Consider the following 12,653-nt stretch of genomic DNA (forward strand, 5'->3'; position numbering starts at 1 on the left):
TTTTTTTAGGGAAGGTCATTTAAGCTCTGCGATTCTGACAGCAGCCGAGCCCATCGTGCATCCCGGGGCTGCGGTGAGACTCCAGCGGCCTCTTCATGGGTATTTGTATGGATATGGGCAAAGTGTGCCGTCTGGCCCAGGAATCAGCAGCAGCCAATCAGCTTTGTTCTAGCAAACGTAGCATCCTGAAACACTGACATTTCTGGTTGTTTTTTGGGGCAAATAATTCTAACTTCTAAAAATGGTTTCCTTTTTCTCTGTAATTATAAAACAGTACCTGTACTTGATCCCAACTAAGATATAATTACCCCTTATTGGGGGCAGAACAGCCCTATTGGGTTTATTTAATGGTTAAATTATTCCCTTTTCTCTGTAATAATAAAACAGTACCTGTACTTGATCCCAACTAAGATATAATTACCCCTTATTGGGGGCAGAACAGTCCTATTGGGTTTATTTAATGGTTAAATGATTCCCTTTTCTCTGTAATAATAAAACAGTACCTGTACTTGATCCCAACTAAGATATAATTACCCCTTATTGGGGGCAGAACAGCCCTATTGGGTTTATTTCATGGTTAAATGATTCCCTTTTCTCTGTAATAATAAAACAGTACCTGTACTTGATCCCAACTAAGATATAATTACCCCTTATTGGGGGCAGAACAGCCCTATTGGGTTTATTTCATGGTTAAATGATTCCCTTTTCTCTGTAATAATAAAACAGTACCTGTACTTGATCCCAACTAAGATATAATTACCCCTTATTGGGGGCAGAACAGCCCTATTGGGTTTATTTCATGGTTAAATGATTCCCTTTTCTCTGTAATAATAAAACAGTACCTGTACTTGATCCCAACTAAGATTAATCCTTATTGGAAGCAAAACAAGCCTATTGGGTTTATGCAATATTTAAATGATTTTTAGCAGACTTAAGTTATGGAGATCCAAAGAACCAGCAGAAGTAAGAAAAAGTGCAGCAAACATATTGGCCAAGGACAAGGACACCTTATATAAAATTATTTGGGGGATATTCTAGCCCATGCAGGGACAACAGTGATCTAGCTGGGCTTGGTAAAACATGGAAGGAAAATAAAGGGTAAGTAAGCAGGTAGGCTGCTTACTTCGCAAGTCTTTTTCGGCGATTTCCCGAAATCGCGCCGCCGCGTGTGCCATCCCAGTCCCCAGACTTACACTTTCGCCGGTGTGATGGCAGGGGAAGGCAACTCGGGGAGATTAGTCGCCCGCGAACAGGGAGATTTGTCGCGGGCGACTAATTTCCCCATGTGCCAGAGCCCTTAATGTAGGCAAACACACTGGGGGAGGGTACTGGGGTACAAAGGAAGGTTATCTGAGTGGTTAGAGATTACAACTGACCCTATAAAACCAATTATATCACCTAAACCTTTTATTTTATCATTACCTCACTGTTACCTTCCATTTGGTTTCTCTTTAAATGACATTAACATACTAGGCCAGAGCTATATACATTTATACATTTTGGCACAATTGCACTGATTCGTGCAAGCGCTCCCTGCCATATTGTTTGTATTATAAGTTTATGGAGCATGATTCAATTAATCAATATGGCAGCACTACTATAAGCAAGTAGGACCAGTCCCTCACATACAAGGTTGTATATTTCATCTAATTAAACCTAAAACACAGCCAAGTGTTGTTTCTGGAACACTGAGGGCACTGTAGGCCCTGGCATTCCAAGTACACACCGGCCCAATAATTAGCGAGTGTCTATGGCCCCCGGGCCGGCATATTTATAGTGAAAAAGTTATCAATTAGGGAAGGAAAATCTCGTCAATAAGGTAAAACGTTCATAAATATAATATCCCCGTGACTTTGATAAAACATTTAACGAGTATGAAAATATCTTCTTTTCTTCTCTCATTTTTGCCAAGAAACAAATTCTTTTGCTCCTGTAGGAAACGAGGGATTTCACCGGGTCGGGAGCGCAGAACAAATTTCATCACGTTTGTTTCGCTGACATTTCTTATAAATAGGCTGGAAGGAGCCAAAATGCTTGAAATAGCAACGCGCCGAATGGAACATTTTCAGTAAAATTGGATTTGAAATGAATGAAAGAGTAAAATGCCATGAAAAATAGCCAATTTAACTATTTCAGCCATTTACAAATAAAGTTCTGTAGTTTAATACCCTGTACCCGGGGCTGCCATCAGAAATACTGAGGGACAGTAGAATATTTTGTCTAGGCCCTCCCCCAATAAACCCATATTACCAGAATTTTTGCCCACAACCCTTGTATGTGCTACACAAAACATCATCTAGCATTAAGGTACGCTGAACTTGATGGATGTGGGCAGCATCAGACTGGGGGGTCCAGAGCCCACTGGAGCAGCCACGTTGGGGGGCCCACTGGGCCCAGTTGTAAGGTTCCCCACCCAGAATACCCAATGCAGAGCACACATAGCTTTAGCTGGGGTTTTTTGTGGCCGCACCATCACAGGGCTCCTTTTCAAGTCGATGCTGCCCACCCCCGGGCTTTTTGCGTCAAAGTCGGTTGAAAGCAACAGTGCTCTCTACACTAGAAGAGTTGAAATTTGATTGAAAAATCAGAATTTGGGCTCTTTAAGGTCCCTGGAGTTGCTTTTTGCCACTGTGTCCAGGGCCCACTGAGGCTGCCACCCCAGGGGCCCCCACACCCTCAGGGACCCGCTGCCCCAGCCTTGAGCTTATGGTGGAACCCACCACCCATACTCCCACCCCCATGTGTACCTTATACCTACTTCACTTTAGAAGTTGGGGGAGCACCAATACTTTCCAGCAAGGATTGGGTCTGGGTCAGCAGGGCACACTGAGTTTTTCCCTGCTGGCCCAGTCTGACCCTGTGCCCAGTCCCCCTCTCAGGTGAAGCTTTGAATGGACCTGGGACCCTAGTTCCCTGTGTGTCCCCCCTGATGTTGGCATCACCTATATCTGCTGTCTTCGGGGGTCATTTACAAATGCAGGGCAGGGTGCAAGGTACCAAAAAATGGCTACAAACAATGTAAACAACCCTTCCCATTTGTAAGCACTTTGGTTTGGTTTATTTTAGCAATGGCAGAAGTTGGGGTTGCTGGGGACAGCCTCTTAACAAAGTTACCCAAATATATTATTTTTAAATCTTCAGCCTTAAGTGACTTTATAGATGAATCAATAAGCTCAGCCGATGTTAATAAATGTGGCCCATTAAACTGGCTGTAAGTGCCCAAGACGCACTACTGAATTAGCCATGTTACCCACATAATATATAGCATGTCTAATAAACCAGCAGATTTTTTTGCCGCGTAAGGAATGTGACACTCCTTTATAAGAACAAGTGGGGGAAAAAGTATAATCTTGTCATTAACTGTAAAACTCCACTCCATGTGTTTCATAATTAGAGAAAAAGGGCAATTTTAGCAGCAGATGGAATTCTGCAGAATAATGTGGCCTCCAACAAAGCAGATGTTAATCTTTTTCCAGAGTAAGCTGTGGCCCCAGCTGCTATCCGCTTGGATTTACCTCCTAACCAGCAATTACAGCCCCCTGGCTTTTCATTGTTAGCGGTGAGCCAAGAGGAACACAATGCTTCCAACAGAGGAGAGGTGTTCAGCATTCACCCGAGGGGAAGATGATCCTCTATACATTGGGCTTTATTGTTGTACCACCTGATTGATGCATTCGATTTTCCTACAAAAGAACAGGTTAATGCATGTAAAATGGTCTCTTAGTGATAGTCAGTTGCACTGGCCTGTGAAAATGGTCAACAGCATTCCTTAGCAGCTCTTTAGTATAGATATATGGTACTGTATATGGTACTGTATATGGCAGACAGGTATTTAAGGGCTCAATATATAGGATATATGTGCCCCTTAGTGCTTTTGCAGTTGTGCCCCCCAAGTCATAAATGGCCCTGAATATGTAACTGGCCAATAATATAAACAGTGGGTTTCGGATAGGGCAAAGTTGCGAAGGTAAGTTCCAAGTGCTACAATCGGCCCAAAACTGATCTGCATTGAGGCTCTTTAGAAAGATGCTAGTTTCCATGATCAATATCTGTTCCTTTGAAACTTTCAGTCCAACCTGCTCAGATAGACACAAGTGAACCCCCATTAGACAAGGGAACCCTGGAATTACCATCATGGTTCCCATAGGTGAGGGGTTCCTCAACCTTTATTCCAGTGAGCAGCATTCAAATGTAAAAAGAGTTGGGGAGTGCCAAAAGCAGGCTGTAATTGGCTATTTGGTAGCCCCTTTGTAGACTGGCAGCCTAAAGGTTCTGTTTGGCATTACACCTTGTTGGTATGCCACCATAACTTGCCTCCATGAAATTCAAAAATAAGCACCTGTTTTGAGGCCATTAGAAGCAACATCCAAGGGGTTGGTGAGCAACGTGTTGCTCCTGAGCCACTGATTGCGTTTATCCACAGACTGAGAATCAACCCTGTGTGGATTAAGCCTTAGTGGGATGCATCAATAGGAGCAAACTATAAGTGAATATGTCCCTAATGCCATTATTAACTCTGTGCACCAAAAGTGACCCGCTGTGGAAAAGACAAAGCAAAAAAACATGCCCCTTTGCATCTGAATTTGGTGCTTTGCGCATTGCACTGCATTCCTCAATGAACCTTCTCTGGTCACTGTGGTGGGAACTGTATCTCTACAATAACCTGTATCTCACCCATGGACGTGGACATTAGCATTTCCCCGAGTGCTAAAGACATTGAGATGTTCCAGTAGTTTGGAAGGAAGCAGAGGAGGAGGAGGGTATCAAGGTCAAAATTTCCTCAGGTTCTTCAGCTGCTTTCTGCGTGATTCTTCCCACCCCTTCATGACACATGGAACGCATGCTCAGCTGGAGAATTAGTCACTTATTTACTGGTATTGGGTGGGGAGACATGAACTTGCACTTAGCTACTCTCTGGGGGGTTAATATTGGGCGATAGTTGGAGGATGTTGCATTGCATCAGTATCTTCCACCCCTAGACGGATCCAATCACACAGCATAATGATATGGAGTGATGATACTCTTGCATGTTGTGGGGGAGTACAGAATGGAACACATGCAGCCTAGAAATGTGTAAATATCATTCACTATCATCCAGGCAGCCAATGTGGTTTGGCAGTGCTCTCATCATTTTAAGGCAAATACAAGGCTTAGATTGGCAATGGAATGCAAGAAAAGCTCAGGGGCAGATACGTTAGGCAGATACCCCAGACAAGTAGCAAACCCAGCATGCAGTTTCTGGCCATACATTATAAGATGAGCAAATTTTCCCTGATATGAGCAGAGATAGTGAAGTTAGAGCGATAGGCTGATCCGATTTAGCCATGGGACAAGCAATTGGATGACAATGACAGGGGTATAGGCCGTCGTAAATTTCATGCAATGAAGAATGCAGGCTTACACAGGCAGAACTTACAAAAAAAAAAAGTCCTGCTTGGATTGTGCCCTGTAACGGTTAAGATAAGCTCAGGCAATGAGGTTGGCGAAAAAAATGTGCACAGCTAGAGCAGAGTTTCTATGGAAAACAGTATTACTGATCATTGGCTGCTAGACTGGAGGGGGTGTTTGGTAACCTGAGTTGGGAAGGACTGAACATGCTCAGTAGCCCATAGCCAAAGTCAATTACTAAGGGAGAGAGGAGGAGACTGCATGTTGCAGTCTTACTATTAACATTTGAGCAACAAGCATGGGCGTCCACAGAAGGGGGCAAGAGGGGGCACTTGCCCCCCCCAGGAAAAGTAGCAAAAAAAACAAAAAAAAACAAAAAAACCTTAATCCGTTTCTGCACTGTCCCCTCAAGCCCGTTTTGCTGTGCTCCGATTGGATCTTTCTTCTTGTGGATTCTCCGATCAGAGCACAGCTTCCTTGACATACAGTAAAATTGACCAATCAGAGCACAGATGCACACAGGGATCGGGAGATTTTGCAAACTGGAAACAGAAATGAAGACTGAAAAGAAGAATCTGCAGCTGTAACTTTACCTAAGAACCAACTCTCAACTTTTGCTGCAGTTTTCATCCCACAGGTACTATACCCAGGTACTATACCCAGGCGCTATACACAGGCACTATACCCAGGTACTATACCCAGGTACTATACACAGGCACTATACCCAGGTACTATACACAGGTACTATACACAGGCACTATACCCAGGTACTATACCCAGGCACTATACACAGGCACTATACCCAGGCACTATACCCAGGCACTATACCCAGGCACTATACACAGGTACTATACCCAAGTACTATACCCAGGCACTATACCCAGGTACTATACCCAGGCACTATACCCAGGCACTATACCCAGGCACTATACCCAGGTACTATACCCAGGTACTATACCCAGGTACTATACCCAGGCACTATACCCAGGTACTATACACTCATACTATACACAGGCACTATACACAGGTACTATACAGTTCTAAAGAATCACTAGCTGACATTAAATTGTTTTTTGCCTGACCTGACATCTATAATAATTTATAATCTATCCCCTACCCTAACACATGGAGGGTAAGTTAACTCTTTCCCTCTGAAAAAGCTCATTGTGTGTTTATATATTTGTTGTTGTATTTTGCACTTACAATTTTTTTTTTATTTTTGTCATTGTTTTGTTCATTTATAGTAAGTTACAGTGGGGCTAATGTTGTGTATCAGTGCCAATGTTATAGTGCCAGGGCCTGAATATCTGCCATCAGTACCCACTGCTTCTCACTGTATATAATGTGCTGGGTTTGTAAATACGGACTGCGTCTCACTGTATATAATGGGGAGTCAGTACCCACTGCCTTTCTTGCTATAAAACTAACATAAACACATCTAAAGGGGTGGTTTACTTTTAAGTTAACCTTTAGTATGTTATAAAATGGCCTATTCCTAGCAACTTTGCAATTGGTCTTCCTAATTAATTTTTTTGAATAATTTGCCTCTCTTCTGCCTCTATACAGATTTCAAATGGGGGCCAAAAATATTGCTCTGTGAGGCTACAATTTTATTATTATTATAATTTTGTATTACTTATTTTTCCAAGTAGGCCCCTTAACTATTCATATTCCCATCTCTTGTTTAAACCACTACCTGGTTGCTAGGGTAAATAAGACCCTAGCAACCAGATAGCTGCTGAAATACCAAATGGAGAGCTGCTGAACAAAAAGCTAAATAACTGAAAAACCATTAAAAATAAAAGTGAATTCGAATGCGAACTACCCCTGTAAGCTAACTGATCACAAACACAAATGTTTGCAGATCCCCTAACAGAAGTGCGCGTATGAATACTTTTACATCCTAAACATTTTAGGGTAAAAAAAAAAATCCCCCCCACCCGCACTTTTGTACAGTATCCCTGGGAGTCAGTGGGAACGGCAAGAGGTAGTTGGGAGGTTAACTTTTTACGCCAGCAGCGAATCCACTAAGTGTCACATTAGCTGTAGGTCAGTCTGTGTATGGGCCATCTTTAGCCTCCCCTAGTATCATCCTGCAAAAAAAAAAATATATATATATTTATATATATATATATAAAAAAAAAAAAAAAGGTTTTAACAATATATATATATTTGTCTGTTGCAGGATGATGCTAGCTTACTTGCCCCCCCTTGGAAAATTTTCTGCGGACGCCCATGGCAACAGGAGAGATAAGTATTTAAAGATTTCAAAAAAGGCTGTAGTTTTTTGGGGGGGAGTTATATGTTATCCTAACTTAGTGAGCATGTGTTATAAAATGACTAAGTTAGATAAAGAAGTTGCTTAAAGTGGAGCTGTCAATGGAAATGAAACTCCACCTGATATAAAACTGCTCAGAGAACTTCTGAGCTCTGTTGCAATTCAGTTTTTTTACTTTTCAAAATATCAGCAGTTTTATGCACTAATATAACAGCTGCCTGATTTCATTTTGGTTGAAGGTTAACTATGTGAGAAAAGGAAAGTCTTGTGATGTTGCTCTGCTTAAAAGTCACCAACAAAATGTCAGTTGACTCTTTTCTGCTCAGTAACTTCATTTTCTAACATCACAAGACTTTCCTTTTCTCACTAACTTACTTTTCAGCCAACTGTAGCCAATTCACTGAAATAAACAGCAGGTGGTGCTGTTGTTTTAAATTAAGCATTGTAAAAACTGCCAATCTATCTATCTAACCTATCTTAAAATCTACAAAAAAAGCAATTAATGCAAAAGTGCTCAGAAGAGCACCCGGATGTGTGTTTTGGGGTGTTTTGTTTTAGATATTTGATGTTCTGATTTCCCTCAGCCTAACAAAGTTCTGCATCATGTTCTATGTCCCACAGTGACAGCAGGAGTAAGTGGTTGTACAGGTATGGGATCCCTTATCCGGAAACCCCTTATCCAGAAAGCTCCAAATTACGGAAATGACATCTCCCATAGACTCCATCATAAGCAAATAATTCTAATTTTTTTAAAAAAATTATTTTTCTCTGTAATAATAAAACAGTACCTGTACTTGATCCCAACTAAGATATAATTACCCCTTATTGGGGCAGAACAGCCCTATTGGGTTTATTTCATGGTTAAATGATTCCCTTTTCTCTGTAATAATAAAACAGTACCTGTACTTGATCCCAACTAAGATATAATTACCCCTTATTGGGGGCAGAACAGTCCTATTGGGTTTATTTAATGGTTAAATGATTCCCTTTTCTCTGTAATAATAAAACAGTACCTGTACTTGATCCCAACTAAGATATAATTACCCCTTATTGGGGCAGAACAGCCTTATTGGGTTTATTTAATGGTTAAATGATTCCCTTTTCTCTGTAATAATAAAACAGTACCTGTACTTGATCCCAACTAAGATATAATTACCCCTTATTGGGGCAGAACAGCCCTATTGGGTTTATTTCATGGTTAAATGATTCCCTTTTCTCTGTAATAATAAAACAGTACCTGTACTTGATCCCAACTAAGATATAATTACCCCTTATTGGGGGCAGAACAGCCCTATTGGGTTTATTTCATGGTTAAATGATTCCCTTTTCTCTGTAATAATAAAACAGTACCTGTACTTGATCCCAACTAAGATATAATTACCCCTTATTGGGGTAGAACAGCCCTATTGGGTTTATTCAATATTGAGATGATTTTTATGCATAGGCGGATTTTCCATAAGGCTAGAGGCTAAGCCTCCCCAAACCTGCTTGGCACATTAAAAAAAAAAAAACCTTACTCCGTTTCTGCACTGTCCTGGAAAGCTGTTCTTGCAAGCCCGTTTTGCTGTGCTCCGATTGGATCTTTCTTCTTGTGGATTCTCCAATCAGAGCACAGCTTTCTTGACAGACAGTAAAATTGACCAATCAGAGCACAGATGCACACAGGGATCGGGAGATTTTGCAAAAAGAATCTGCAGAAGAATCTGCAGCTGTAACTTTACCTAAGAACCAACTCTCAACTTTTGCTGCAGATTTCATCCCACAGGTACTATACCCAGGTACTATACACAGGTACTATACCCAGGTACTATACACAGGTACTATACCCAGGTACTATACCCAGGTACTATACCCAGGCACTATACCCAGGCACTATACACAGGCACTATACACAGGCACTATACACAGGCACTATACCCAGGTACTATACACAGGCACTATACCCAGGCACTATACCCAGGCACTATACCCAGGCACTATACACAGGCACTATACCCAGGCACTATACACAGGTACTATACCCAGGTACTATACACAGGCACTATACACAGGGCACTATACGCAGGTACTATACACAGGCACTATACACAGGGCACTATACGCAGGTACTATACACAGGCACTATACACAGGGCACTATACACAGGCCCTATACCCAGGCGCTATACCCAGGCACTATACCCAGGTACTATACACAGGCACTATACACAGGTACTATACCCAGGTACTATACACAGGCACTATACACAGGGCACTATACGCAGGTACTATACGCAGGGCACTATACGCAGGTACTATACGCAGGCACTATACGCAGGCACTATACGCAGGCACTATACACAGGCACTATACACAGGCACTATACCCAGGCACTATACCCAGGCACTATACACAGGTACTATACACAGGTACTATACCCAGGCACTATACCCAGGCACTATACCCAGGCCCTATACCCAGGCCCTATACCCAGGCACTATACCCAGGTACTATACCCAGGTACTATACCCAGGTACTATACAGAGGCACTATACACAGGCACTATACACAGGCACTATACACAGGCACTATACCCAGGTACTATACCCAGGCACTATACACAGGCACTATACCCAGGTACTATACACAGGCACTATACCCAGGCACTATACACAGGTACTATACCCAGGTACTATACACAGGCACTATACACAGGGCACTATACGCAGGTACTATACACAGGCACTATACACAGGGCACTATACGCAGGTACTATACACAGGCACTATACACAGGGCACTATACGCAGGTACTATACACAGGCACTATACACAGGGCACTATACACAGGCCCTATACCCAGGCGCTATACCCAGGCACTATACCCAGGTACTATACACAGGCACTATACACAGGTACTATACCCAGGTACTATACACAGGCACTATACACAGGGCACTATACGCAGGTACTATACGCAGGGCACTATACGCAGGTACTATACGCAGGCACTATACGCAGGCACTATACGCAGGCACTATACACAGGCACTATACACAGGCACTATACCCAGGCACTATACCCAGGCACTATACACAGGTACTATACACAGGTACTATACCCAGGCACTATACCCAGGCACTATACCCAGGCCCTATACCCAGGCCCTATACCCAGGCACTATACCCAGGTACTATACCCAGGTACTATACCCAGGTACTATACAGAGGCACTATACACAGGCACTATACACAGGCACTATACACAGGCACTATACCCAGGTACTATACCCAGGCACTATACACAGGCACTATACCCAGGTACTATACACAGGCACTATACCCAGGCACTATACCCAGGCACTATACCCAGGCACTATACCCAGGTACTATACACAGGCACTATACCCAGGCACTATACCCAGGTACTATACACAGGCACTATACACAGGCACTATACACAGGCACTATACACAGGCACTATACCCAGGCACTATAAGCAGGTACTATACACAGGCACTATACACAGGTACTATACCCAGGCACTATATGCAGGTACTATACACAGGCACTATACACAGGCACTATACACAGGCACTATACACAGGCACTATACCCAGGCACTATATGCAGGTACTATACACAGGCACTATACACAGGCACTATACACAGGCACTATACACAGGTACTATACCCAGGCACTATATGCAGGTACTATACACAGGCACTATACACAGGCACTATACACAGGCACTATACACAGGCACTATACCCAGGCACTATATGCAGGTACTATACACAGGCACTATACACAGGCACTATACCCAGGCACTATACCCAGGCACTATACACAGGTACTATACCCAGGCACTATACACAGGCACTATACACAGGCACTATACCCAGGCACTATACCCAGGCACTATACACAGGTACTATACCCAGGCACTATACACAGGCACTATACCCAGGCACTATACACAGGCACTATACCCAGGCACTATACCCAGGCACTATACCCAGGCACTATACACAGGCACTATACCCAGGCACTATACACAGGTACTATACACAGGCACTATACACAGGTACTATACAATTCTAAAGAATCACTAGCTGACATTAAATTGTTTTTTGCCTGACCTGACATAATTATAATCTATCCCCTACCCTAACACATGGAGGGTAAGTTAACTCTTTCCCTCTGAAAAAGCTCATTGTGTGTTTATATATTTGTTGTTGTTTTTTGCACTTACTATTTTTTTTTTTTTTTGTCATTGTTTTGTTCATTTATAGTAAGTTACAGTGGGGCCAATGCTGTGTATCAGTGCCAGTGTTATAGTGCCAGGGCCTGAATATCTGCCATCTGTACCCACTGCTTCTCACTGTATATAATGTGCTGGGTTTGTAAATACGGGCTGCGTCTCACTGTATATAATGTGCTGGGTTTGTAAATACGGACTGCGTCTCACTGTATATAATGGGGAGTCAGTACCCACTGCCTTTCTTGCTATAAAACTAACATAAACACATCTAAAGGGGTGGTTTACTTTTAAGTTAACCTTTAGTATGTTATAAAATGGCCTATTCCTAGCAACTTTGCAATTGGTCTTCCTAATTAATTTTTTTGAATAATTTGCCTCTGTTCTGCCTCTATACAGATTTCAAATGGGGGCCAAAAATATTGCTCTGTGAGGCTACAATTTTATTATTATTATAATTTTGTATTACTTATTTTTCCAAGTAGGCCCCTTAACTATTCATATTCCCATCTCTTGTTTAAACCACTACCTGGTTGCTAGGGTAAATAAGACCCTAGCAACCAGATAGCTGCTGAAATACCAAATGGAGAGCTGCTGAACAAAAAGCTAAATAACTGAAAAACCATTAAAAATAAAAGTGAATTCGAATGCGAACTAGCCCTTGAAGCTAACTGATCCCAAACACAAATGTTTGCAGATCCCCTAACAGAAGTGCGCGGATGAATACTTTTACATCCTAAACATTTTAG

The sequence above is a fragment of the Xenopus tropicalis genome, chromosome 2 (assembly GCF_000004195.4).
Source record: "Xenopus tropicalis strain Nigerian chromosome 2, UCB_Xtro_10.0, whole genome shotgun sequence".
NCBI classification, from domain to species: domain Eukaryota; kingdom Metazoa; phylum Chordata; class Amphibia; order Anura; family Pipidae; genus Xenopus; species Xenopus tropicalis.